The 12,675-nt window shown below is 41.8% G+C and overlaps 1 protein-coding gene across 1 annotated transcript in view; it reads left to right on the forward strand.

Annotated features, from left to right (window-relative positions):
* Positions 1–670: 670 nt before the first annotated feature.
* The window catches only part of AFF4 (AF4/FMR2 family member 4), a 90,476-nt gene continuing 78,471 nt past the window's right edge, over positions 671–12,675 (forward strand). Inside the window, exon 1 of the mRNA XM_046000257.1 lies at positions 671–1,021. The gene's annotated coding sequence lies outside the window, so the exon portion shown is untranslated. The remainder of the gene's footprint in view (positions 1,022–12,675) is intronic.

The following is a 12,675-nucleotide window of genomic DNA, read 5'->3' on the forward strand; positions in this document are numbered from 1 at the left end:
TCTCAATTAAATTATAACTTGCCCTGACTGGCAGGATGTTAAGAGATGAACGAAAGTGTTGAAAATGATATTCTGAAGAACAGTTAGTGATGACGAACAAAAAAGGGCTGGGGAGGCTTCATGGGAGAAGTTGAAGGGAGGTTCCGAGCATCCTCCCGCGTGAGTCCTCGGAGACTTCCTTTCTCTGCCGACCTGTTGACGGCTGCTGGACTCGGGGCATCGACGTCAGCACCGGGAAGCCGGTCTAGGGGGCTCAGGGTTCGATCAGACCCCGGCCAGGGGCGGACAGCCTGAGCCCCGTCACCTGAGCCCCAGAACCGGTAGATCCGGCTAGGCCCGTCCCCGCCCTTCCGAACCTCGGTAGCGGCTACGTGCACAGGAGGGTGTGATCTGCAGGCCGGGTCCTGCCCGACCGCCCTGCGCCGCGCGGCCACGGAACTCGGGCCTAAGCCACCCGGGCCGGTGCTTCCGCCTGTCCCGGGTCGTCCGACCCGACAGCCGCGCAAGTCACCGCCCCGTGTAGCCTCCCGTCACTGCAGGCCCCGCGGCCCCGCAGCCCCCAGCTTTTCTGGCGGGGAGGGGCGCGGCGTCGCCACGTGACGCCTCGCCCCCGCCCGGCCCTGGTCACATGGGTGGCACGGCCGCTGCGTCAGTCACAGTCCTGGCTGCGGGAGCCGAGTCGCCGTCGCCGCCGCCGCCTCCAGCGGACGGGGCGGGGATCCCGGTGCCAGGTCCTCGTCGGCCCGCCCCTGCCGCCTGAGTCGGCCGTCCCGGGCTGGGCCCGACCGTCATGGAGCGGGGCGGGACCTCCGCCTGTTCCGTGTGAGGCGCGTCGCCGCCGCCCCCGCCTGCTCCTTTCCAGACCTCCCGAACCTTCGCCTCCGCCCGGAGCCCCTTGCCCTTGGCAGCCTGTCGCCGCCCCCCGGGCGGGCTCGGATGCGCGTCGGGTGAAGGTGCAGGCCGGGTGCCGCCGCTGCCGCAGCTGGGAGATGGTTCGGGCCTAGCGGAGCAGGGATTGGAGGTGAGAGGGGCCGACGGAACTGACTGAGGGCCGGGCCTGGTTTGGCCGCCGGGTGGGGGTGGGGAGACGGAGAACCGGGTCCGCCTGGGGGCTCGGGGAGATCTTCCAGGCCCGGGCAGCTCGACCCGGATTCGCCTCTTTTTCCCGTTTCACCGCCCCCCTCCCCCGCCCTCGGACAAAAAAAAAATATAAGGCTAACCTATCCTAACAAAAATTCCCAGAAATCCATCTTTTCGCCTTTCTCCTCTACGCTTTCGTTTCTTAATCCATTCCTTTCCTCAGAAATTCCAGCGACTGATTTGTTACTTTTTAATACCCTCTTCATGGGAAGTTATTTCTAGTTAAAGAGAAAATAGGCCCAGATTCTAGCTATCATTACCCAACTAGTTCTCGCTTTCCTTCTCGCGATCCTGCGCACGTCTCCCCCCACCCCCACCTTCTCTGCAAAAAAAAAAAAAAAAAAGGAAAAAAATTTTCCACCTTCGTCTAGGGAAGGGGGTTGACTAGAAATGGGAATATGGGGGGTGTAATACTTGAGTACCCCCCATAACTTCGCAATCTGTCTGTTAGCTAGTTATCCCGATAGCCCGTATTTGGATATTGATGTTTAGGCCTTTCCTCCAGCTGCCTGTGCCCGGGGTTAATCTCGTAATTGACGTCAGTGCTTTGTTCCTTCCACTTTGCTGTTCCTTCCACTCTTTGAGGATGGATCATGGGGTATAGGACTTTGAGGAGTACCTTCATTGCTTTTTCTCTCACAATGGATATTATTTATAGGAAGTTGAAAGTACAGATCTGAAATGCTCGTGTATGGAGTTCAAGTGAGACGAAGAGTTCGATTTAGGGTTCTCGCAGTCAGTTGCAATTCAGAATTGTAGGATCTCTTTCCTGATGGCCTTATGGAAATTTTAACCTAAGGCCAGCCCCTTTTCCAGTGACCGGTATTTGTCTTGACGGCATCTAAGCTCTAAGTGTCTGTGAATAAGATGTTTGTAAATGTGACGTCTAAAATACGTGTTGATTTTTAGGACTCAGGTATTAAAAGCTCAGAGCTTTGTTTCCATATTGATTCTGCAAAGCTTTGTAAAGTGCTTTTTTTATTTAACTGTACTTAGACTTATCAAAATTGAAAATTTATGGGAATTTTCTTAATTTGGCATTTGGTAAAGAGTCTTTGTGGCCTGTGAATCTCCTTGGAATCATCTTTGGTCCTATATGCATAAAGAAGTGTTGGCAAGTGGCCACTTGGTTTTTAACAAAGCTGGCTTCTTTAAATTTCTCAGGTTTATTTTCCTTATTCATCACTGCATCCTTAATTCTCTAAATATTAAAAAAAAACCTCAAGAAGTTATTTTTACTTATCTTTTAGAGTCACTTTACCTGGACGCAATATATATACATACATATTTCTTAATGTCAGCAGTTTCATTCAGTTTGTGGTGGCTTGCATGCTGATAACTTTGGCTTCTTTGTTAGCTATGCAGGAACCGTACGCAAATTCTACTTTAAATAAAATTTTGAGTCAAGTGGGGACAAGATAGCAGGTCTGTGAATGACCCAACCTTTACTGCCTGACTAAAAAAAAAAAAAAAAAAGAGCTTAACTGTGTTAATTGGAAAGTGCTCGACAGTTTTGGGGTGTAAAGATGATTGTACAGTGCTTTGGTGAAGCTCTGTTATTAAGAATTACTAAAGATAGAATATTTTCTTTTTTTTTTTTTTTTTTTTTTTAAAGATTTATTTATTTGACAGATAGAGATCACAAATAGGCAGAGAGAGAGAGAGGAGGAAGAAGGCTCCCAGCCAAGGAGAGAGCCCGATGCGGGGCCCGATCCCAGGACTCCGGGATCATGACCTGAGCCGAAGGCAGTGGCTTTAACCCGCTGAGCCACCCAGGTGCCCCAAGATAGAATATTTTCATTTGATTCACTTTCTGCTTGTCAGATGACATAGATTATCTGTGTTCTTGAATTATTGTATGGCTTTTGTAACAGTTGGTATGTTCTTTTGTATTGTAATTTTCTTTTTTTTTTATTTTTTTTATTTTTTTTTTAAGATTTTATTTATTTATTTGACAGATAGAGATCACAAGTTGGGAGAGAGGCAGGCAGAGAGAGAGAGAGAGAGAGAGAGGAGGAAGCAGGCTCCCCGCCAAGCAGAGAGCCCGACGCGGGACTCGATCCCAGGACCCCGAGATCATGACCTGAGCTGAAGGCAGCAGCTTAAACCGCTGAGCCACCCAGGCGCCCCGTATTGTAATTTTCTTATAGGTCTCTTGTAGTGTGCTTAGAACAAGAACTATATTATATTTCTCCTGTCCTCCCCAGTATTTTACACAACTATTAGATTGAATTTGAATATGATACCCAACCTAAGATTGCACAAAAGTATAATCTAAAGAAAACTGTATGAACAAGTGATCAGTATTTGAAGGGGAAAATGTGACTGTCAGCTGCAGAAGACGACAGAAGATGAAGGCTTCTAAAAGTTCTTTATCTTACCTTTTTTGAAGAGTTAAGGTAAATGTCATGGCTTTATGTGTACCTGAGAGAAACAAAGAAAACAGGTATTTCTTCTTTTGTGGCCGTCTACTGGTTTGGAATGGAGTCCAAAATGTATAAGGTCTTCTCTTCAAAGTGTTTTTCATAAAATCAGAGAGGTGTTCTTATAGGTATAGAAGACACACCTGAACAATGATCCAGAAGTGCCATGTGGGTTATAAAAGTTGAAGTTTTATTTTTTATTTTAGCTCTATGCTCCAGGTAGCTTACTATTAAAACTTTCCTTGTGTCAAATATACTAAAAAAAAAAAATTTTTTTTAACTTTCCTGTATAATGTACAGGTTTCCCAGCTTTTGAACTCCCAGTCCTCATTATATTTACTCATTTTCTTTTTCATTTCCTCTGATAAGTTGGAATGATTATGCTTGATTTCTGGGAGGGTGTGTACCATTCTCCGTTATTGTGAAATAAGGTGTAGTCAGTGATTAAAGACTGCTTAAAGGCCAACCTCACTTTGCTACTTGCTTTAAGAAAAGCACCTCTACTTGTAGTAAGTTTTTATATTCATCTTGGTTGTTTGAAGTGATACTCTAGTACATGAGGAAGATGTAATAAACATGACAGCTACTGAGTTTTGGCTGATCATCTGCATTCCTGTTTGTCTTGATGTTCATTTTCACTGGCATCAGATCTGAAGAATTTTAATGGTATTGGCATACAGAAAATATTAGAACCTCTGAATTCATTTCCAAAGTATTCCGGAAGCATTTTAACATTGAGACTATTTATTGTTTTCTTTTATAGATTTTATTTATTTATTTGACAGAGAGAGAGATCACAAGTAGACAGGCAGGCAGAGAGAGGGGGGGAAGCAGGCTCCCCGCAGAGCAGGGAACCCAATGTGGAGCTGGATCCCAGGACCCTGCCTGAGATCATGACCTGAGCTGAAGGCAGAGACTTAACCCACTGAGCCACCCAGGCGCCCCATTAATTCTGTTTTTGAAGGAAAAAAAATTCCTTAATTTCTCTCTTCTTCATGTGGCTGAAATTCAAAAGTCAAGTGTTGGTGAGGATGTGGAGATGGATGAACCCTTGTGTGCTGTTGGTAGGAATGCCAACTGGTACAGCCAATTAAAAGTAGAACTATCCTACAATCCAGTAATCACACTATTAGGTATTTACCCAAAGAATATGAAAACACTGATTCAAAGAGAGATATATCTATCTATCTATCTATCTAGATATACCTATCTATCTATCTATATAGATATATATATATACCCCTAAACAAAGGGATATATATATATCTATAGATATAGATAGATATCTATAGATATATCTATCTATAGATATATCTATCTATATCTATAGATATATATATATATCCCTTTGTTTATTGCAGCATTATTTGCAATAGCCAAACTATGGAAGCAGCCCAAGTATCCACTGATATTCACACACACAGACACACAAACACACACAGGAGTATTACTTGGTCATAAAAAGGAACGAAATCTTGTCATTTGCAACATGAATGGAGCTAGAGAGGATAATGCTAAGCGAAATAAGTCAGAAAAAGACAAACACCATTTGATTTCACTCGTGTGGAAATTAAGAAACAAAACAAATGAACAAAGGAAAGAAAAAAAAGACAAACCAGAAGACTTTTAACTCTGGAGAAGAAATAGATGGTAACCAGAGGTGGGTTTCAGGAATGGGTAAAATAGGTGAAGGGGATTGGGAATGCATTTGTCTTTTTAAAACATTTTTATTTTAATTCCAGTATTGTTAACATATAGTGCACTTGCACAGTGCACTCTGCAAGAGATGTGCACTTGTCTTGATGAACACCTGAGTAATGTATAGAACTGTTTGATCACTTACTGTATACCTGAGGTTAATATAACATTGTATATTAACTGCAGTAGAATTAAAAAAAGAAAAAGAACTAGTTGATACAATCAAAAAATTAAAAAAAAAAAACGAAATCTACCTCCTTTATCAGTTATACTTTATTTAAAAATCTGTAACCTGAGGAATGTTCTGAGGGAAGGCATTTCATGTAACTTTATCTGTGTTGGAATGCCAAATAGACCATGGTGATGGCTTTTAGGCCAGTAGACAAAGCTTATTATTGGGTATCATTTTAAACTAATTTTTTCAATTATTTCCTAGGATGAGTTAAAGAACCTTATGCAGGGCGCCTGGGTGGCTCAGTCATTAAGTGTCTGCCTTTGGCTCCAGTCATGATCCCGGTGTCGTGCGATTAAGCCCTGCATCCAGCTCCCTGCTCTGAGGGAAGCCTGCTTCTCCCCCTCCCACTTCTCCTGCCTGATCTCCTCTCTCAATGTCTCTCTCTCTCTCTGTCAATTAAATAATTAAAATCTTAAAAAAAAAAAAAAGAAATTGTGCATTAGTTTTCCAAAGTTATGTGTGTGTGGCAGGAGAAATCAGGGATTGACATGAATAGAGTGCCCTGAAAAGCCACTATGGTTTCACTACCAGTTACTGTCATGATCTATCCTGGGACTGTGTTCCCTGTGGCTGCTTAAGGGCTGAATGGCTGTCATCATTTTCTTAAGTTAGAGATGCCTAGTGGGTTATGATTTTTCACTTTGACTTTTCCGTTTCTTGTCATCTTATGGTAGCACCAGTTTTATGGAGTGGTGAGTGCTCTGTATTGACAGGCCTTCCCACCTCTTTGCAGTTGCTTCCATTTCTTCAATCTGGAATATCACTTTTCCTTTCTTGTTCCATACCTGTTAAAATTTCACTGTTTTTTAAGGCCTAGGGCAGGTACTGTTGCCTTCCTAAAGTTTTGCTTGACTCCTCTTGCTACCCCATTTGGCACCTACCCTCTTTGAATCTCTGCATCACTTTTGTCATCTCTCTTGTTTGTTTTGTTAACTATGGGACTATATAGCCTGCTGGGTGACAGTCAGCACAGTGTCTCAGGGAAAACATCTTAGACTTTCTAATACTACTTCAAAATGTATTTCTAAAGAATAAGGATTAAAATAATAATCCCACCTTTCACTGAAGAGATTTACACTAATTCCATAGTCTCATCATGTATCTAGTCAGTGTGCAGATTTCCCTGATCACGGTTTTTAACAGTTTGTGTGAATTAGGATCCAAATGAAATTGTATCTTTTTGTTCTTATTCTTGTTTCTGTACAATTTGTTTGTTAAAGAAGGCACATCTTTGCCCTATGAGAATTCTCACAGTCCAGATTGTGCTCATTGCATCCCTGTGGTTTCATGTAATATGTTCCTCAGTCCCTTTTTTCCTATATATTAGTAGTTACATACAGAAGCTTGATCCGATTGAGGCTTGGATTTTTATTTTTAAGTAAACTCTGTGCCCAGCCTGGCGCTCGACTTCATGACCCTGATATCAAGAGTCACATGCGCTACTAACTGAACCAGCCAGGCTTGAATTTTTTTTTAATGGCAAGAGTACTTCATGGGTAGTGTTGTGTACTTCCTCTATACTCTTAAGCCTTCACCCTGGCTTCTCATCCTGCCAGTGAAGTTGCGTATCAAGGCCACCTGTGACTTCTGTATTTCCAAATTTTATAATCATTGCTTACTCCTTTACTTCTTCTCTACGTGCTTTTGTTTGTTTTGTTGTAAAGATTTTATTATTTGACAGAGAGCGAGAAAGAGAGGAGAGAGCACGAGTGGGGGGAGGAGCAGAGGGGCAGAGAGAGAAGCAGACCCCCACTGAGCAGGGATCCCAACGACAACCAGAATCCTGGGATCATGACCTGAGCTAAGCCACCCAGGTGCCCTCTGCTTGCTTTTGTTAACCATTTTCTCCTTGATACTGTTTTCTTCCTTGAGTTTTATGACTCTCTCCCTTTTCTGTCTTTCTGCCTATCAGTTGCTTTTTTACAGACTGTTAATTCTGCTAATCTCTTGATAGATCTGGCTTTTAGACTTGGCATTCTTGTTTTCACTCTTGCGGATGATCTCATCCATTTGTATTGCTTCAGGTACCATCTCTGAGTGTTGTTGTCTTTTTAAAGATTTTATTTATTTATTTGACAAAGAACACAAGTAGGCAGAGAAGCAGGCACAGAGAGGGGGGAAGCAGGCTCCCTGCCGAGCAGAGCGCCCAACGTGGGGCTCGATCCCAGGAATCTGAGATTATGACCTGAGCCGAAGGCGGAGGCTTTAACCCACTGAGCCACCCAGGTGCCCCGTCTTTTAAGTGTTTTGTGGGAACCAGAATGCTTTCATTCAACTGAATACCTCCCTTTAGGTTGCTTAGTAGGGACTTTGTTTTAGTTACGAGAGTGACATATGTTAAGTTAAACAAAAAAGAATTTGTTGAGAACATAATCAGATATCCGATGAATTCTAAGAAAGGCAATCAACGCAAAGGAGGACAGCTAGAACTCAGGAACAGGTAGATACAGGGGCTGCAGATGTGGTTAGGAATATCTCTTTATTGCTCATTAGATGCTCTTTGTGTGTTCAGTTTTCCCTTGCTACAGACCAGCTTTAACACTTAATGTCTTTTGAGTTGTAAATTTTACATCTTCTGCTATCAGAGAACAACTGCCTTGACTCTCAGTCCCAGTTCCAGGAGAAGAACTCATTTGGTTATATGTCCACCTCTGGACCATTACATTGGCTAGGGGGCTACACGATAATAACATGCTCTAACTGTAGCATTCCAGAGTTGTGGAATAAAAAGCACTCTAAAACATAGTTGTCATCCTCATTTATTCCATGGCTATTTAGTACACACACAGTCCTACTTTTTCTTATATTTAGTATTTTTATTATTTATTTATTTATTTTTAATTTTAATTTTTTTAAAAGATTTCATTTATTTATTTGACAGACAGAGATGACAAGTAGGCAGAGAGGCAGGCAGAGAGTGAGAGGGGGAAGCAGGCTCCCCACGGAGCAGAGAGCCTGATGTGGGGCTTAATCCCAGGGCCCCAGGAGCATGAACAGAGCTGAAGGCAGAGGCTTTAACCCACTGAGCTACCCAGTCGCCCCTAAATCTACTTTTAAATAAAGATTTATTTATTTAAGAGACAGGGAGAGAGACATAGAATGCGCACAGTGGGGAGGGGCAGAGGGAGAGGGAGAGAGAGCTCACAACACTGAGATCACAACCCGACCTAAAACAGCTAGATGCTTGGGGGTAGGGAAGGAAAAAAATGAAACAAGATGGGACTGGGAGGGAGATAAACCATAAGAAACTCTTAATTTCACAAACAAACTGAGGGTTGCTGGAAGGTTTGGGGGATAGGGATGGAGTGGCTGGGTTATGGACACTGGGGAGGGTATGTGCTATGGTAAGTGCTGTGAAATGTGTAAGACTGATGATTCACAGACCTGTACCTCTGGGGCAAATAATACATTATATGTTAGCAAAAATAATTAAAAAACAAAAACAAAAACAGGAGGGGCGCCTGGGTGGCTCAGTGGGTTAAGCCTCTGCCTTCGGCTCTGGTCATGATCTCAGGGTCCTGGGATCAAGCCCCGCATGAGGCTCTCTGCTCAGCCGGGAGCCTGCTTCCCCCTCTCTCTGCCTGCCTCTCTGCCTACTTGTGATCTCTCTGTCAAATAAATAAATAAAATCTTTAAGAAAAAAAAAAAGGAAAAAAATTTTAAAACACAGTTGGATGCTTAACCGACTGTGCCGCCCAGGCACCCCTCAAAATATTTTCTAATTCAGACTTGTAATATATTTAAACAGAATTCAGAAGGAATTCTGAAAACTTTACAATCCTGATTTTAAAACTTATCTCTTCAGTATAGGCCTATACTATATATAAAAATACATGTTAACATTCTAGTTCATTCAATAATTACTGAACAATGTGTATACCGTGCCAGACACTGTACTAATGTCAAGGATATAAAAAAAAATTAAAGTAATCCTCATGTCCAAGATTTGGTTGCAGCTAGCTTGACTAAAGAAAAATGGCCAGAGGGAAGAAGAAAAGCAAGGTGCGAAGAAGGGTATAGAAGGAGGGAGGTTGGTTCTAAACAGAGAACAAATGTACAGGCCAGAAGAGAGAGCACTGCATACACAGAGAAAAGAGGCAGATCAAGTGTACTTGGAAAATAGGGTTGGGAGAGTGCAAAATAAAAGATAAGACTGGAGAGACACATGGGATCAGAGTAGACCTGTGGGGTTTGTTTCTCAGATCTGAAAGTTATAAAGATACCTTTTCAAAGAAAATTAACTTTCCTAGATCTTGAATGAGGACTTTATTCTGTTAATAATAGTAAAATATAAAATTAGGTATGAACTCATTATGTTTATAGCTCTTATGTAACTATAAAACTGAAACTTTAAAAGTTAAATACACAATAAATTTAAAATAATGTTACTGTAACAGATTATGTTGTTTTGCAGAAACTAGACCAATGATACATTCAATCCTAGAAATATGACGTCTCAAGTCTGGTTCTACATTATTAAACCACTTCTATAACATGACTTCAAGAATACTAGTGCAGAAAATGCTTATAAATGTGTTATACTAAATGGATTTAAGAACTGGCTCAGTGGATTAGGCCGCTGCCTTCGGCTCAGGTCATGATCTCAGGGTCCTGGGATTGAGCCCCGCATCGGGCTCTCTGCTCCGCGGGGAGCCTGCTTCCTCCTCTCTCTCTGCCTGCCTCTCTGCCTACTTGTGATCTCTCTGTCAAGTAAATAAATAAAATCTTTAAAAAAAAAAAAAAAAAAGAACTGCAAATGTTTATTTGCTAGTTCAGGGAAATACAACCATATACTACCATACCAGCTTGCAGTCCATAAATGTCAATTTTAAAGAAGCTTCACTTGTTAACTCTGGCAAACTTGTCCTTTTGTAGTTTAGTACCTTATTAAAATCTACACTAGGGGCGCCTGGGTGGCTCAGTGGGTTAAAGCCTCTGCCTTCGGCTGGGGTCGTGATCTCAGGGTACTGGGATCGAGCCCCGCATCAGGCTCTCTGCTCGGAAGGGAGCCTGCTTCCTCCTCTCTCTCTGCCTGCCTCTCTGACTATTGTGATCTCTCTCTCTCTCTGTCAAATAAATAAATAAAATATTAAAAAATAAATAAAATCTACACCAAGTGTGTGCCTAATATGATCACTGCTGAGGTTTGGAACAAAACACTGACACTGGAAACAGACTGTTTCATATTGGTTAATTACATAGATGGGATCCAGCAGATACATTTCACACTGAAAACATGAGACTAAGTACATGCCAAGGTTCTTTTGGGTTTGGCCTACCTGTATTACCAACCTACTATGACATGATCCAGTTTTACTTAACCATCTTTTCTTGTCTGAGCCACTGCAAAATCATCAGTACAATGCATTATAACTTGGCACAAACACAATAATAAACAAAATTTAAACACAGCAACAAACTCCTAAGGGAGTAGCTGGCTACAAAGCACTGCTTCAGAAGTTACATAAAACTCATTAATGTTGGAAGAATCCCTAGTTAGAAGAAGACTATAGAAAATCAAACACTACAAAGGAGTTTTAGGAAAACAAGTGACAAAATCAGATTCATATTTTAGAGGAAAAAACTACTATGATACAGGGTGGAGTAGATTATTTTACTAGAAGTAAGGAAGCAAACGAGAGGGCTGTTGGAATAATCAATCCTGGTGAGAAATGAAAGCCTGGATTAAGGTAGTTAAAACCAGGAATGTAGATATTGTAGAGAAAGGGTTTAGATTCAAAGATGTTAAGGCTACTCAGTGGGGAGCCTGCTTCTCCCTCTCTCTCTCTGCCTGCCTCTCTGCCTCCTTGTGATCTCTGTCTGTCAAATAAATAAATAAAATCTTTAAAAAAAAAAATACTAAATAGGGGCACCTGGGTGGCTCAGTGGGTTAAAGCCTCTGCCTTCGGCTCAGGTCATGATCCCAGGGTCCTAAGGAGCTATAAACAATATAGAAACAAATGGGTATCTAATCTGTGTCCCAATAAAACTTTATTTATGGACACTGAAATCTGACTTTCCTGTAATTTTCACAGGCCACAAAATATTGAGATTTTTTTCTCACCACTTAAAAATGTAAAAACCATTTTCACCTCACAGGCCATACAAAAGGGTGTACAGGGCCTACTAACCATAGTTTACTAATCCTTATGCTAAGGCAACACAGAACTGCCTTCCCAAAAGACTCCTTCCAGATGTCCTCAGTGTTATAACTTAAGACAATACACAAGGAAAATAATCCTAGTTGACAGAACTGAAAATCTTCATTTGGCTTACCAAAGAACTCACTCCATTTGAAAGAAGTAGGTCAACAAATGAAAGCCCATGTAACTGGCTGCTTTTGCCATCATTTACCTTAACACTGTACCTACCCAGCAAGATATGGTACAAGTTTCGGAAAAATGATACTTTCCTCTCCCCTCCCATCCCCTCTTAAGATTTTTACTTTTGTTGTTGTTGTTGCTGTTGTTATTTCTTCCACAACTGTGTATCAGCTATGTCAGGGATGATTAAATTTAGTATTTAGCCCATAATTTTCAGCCACTGACAAAGCATATCTAGGACCAATTAACAAAGGACAGTCCCAGAGAACAATGATCTCTGGACGTGTTGGCCAAATAGAATTTGGGTTGTCTCCATCAAAGAGTTAGGTGTATTTGCTAATATATACAGATAGTTAGACTATGTTTTAAAAATACTTGGGGCGCCTGGGTGGCTCAGTGGGTTAAAGCCTCTGCCTTAGGCTCTGGTCATGGTCTCCGGATCCTGGGATGGAGCCCTGCATGTGGCTCCCTGCTCAGCGGGGAGCCTGCTTCCTCCTCTCTCTGCCCGCTTGTGATCTCTGTCTGTCAAATATAAATAAATAAATAGATAGATAGATAGTAGATTTACTCTTATCAATCACAATTTGATCTTTCAAAGTAAATATTCTTGGTGCCATAATAAATAACTCATAATTTATGAGTTTCTATTCTAGTGATTAAAGAGCAGTCATTTATTTAAATGATTAACCCTTAAATGGCCTTAAAGTTCTTAAAGCAGTGTTCCTGTGTATTTTAGTAGAACCTTATTAACAGGATATAGGGTAGTTGGGCCTGGGGCTGATTTAAATTCATAAGCCTTTAGTATTTTGCTTTCAACATTTTTATAGTATTCTGAGGAACTAAATGTATTTCAAGA

Source organism: Meles meles, chromosome 3, assembly GCF_922984935.1.
Source record: "Meles meles chromosome 3, mMelMel3.1 paternal haplotype, whole genome shotgun sequence".
NCBI lineage: Eukaryota > Metazoa > Chordata > Mammalia > Carnivora > Mustelidae > Meles > Meles meles.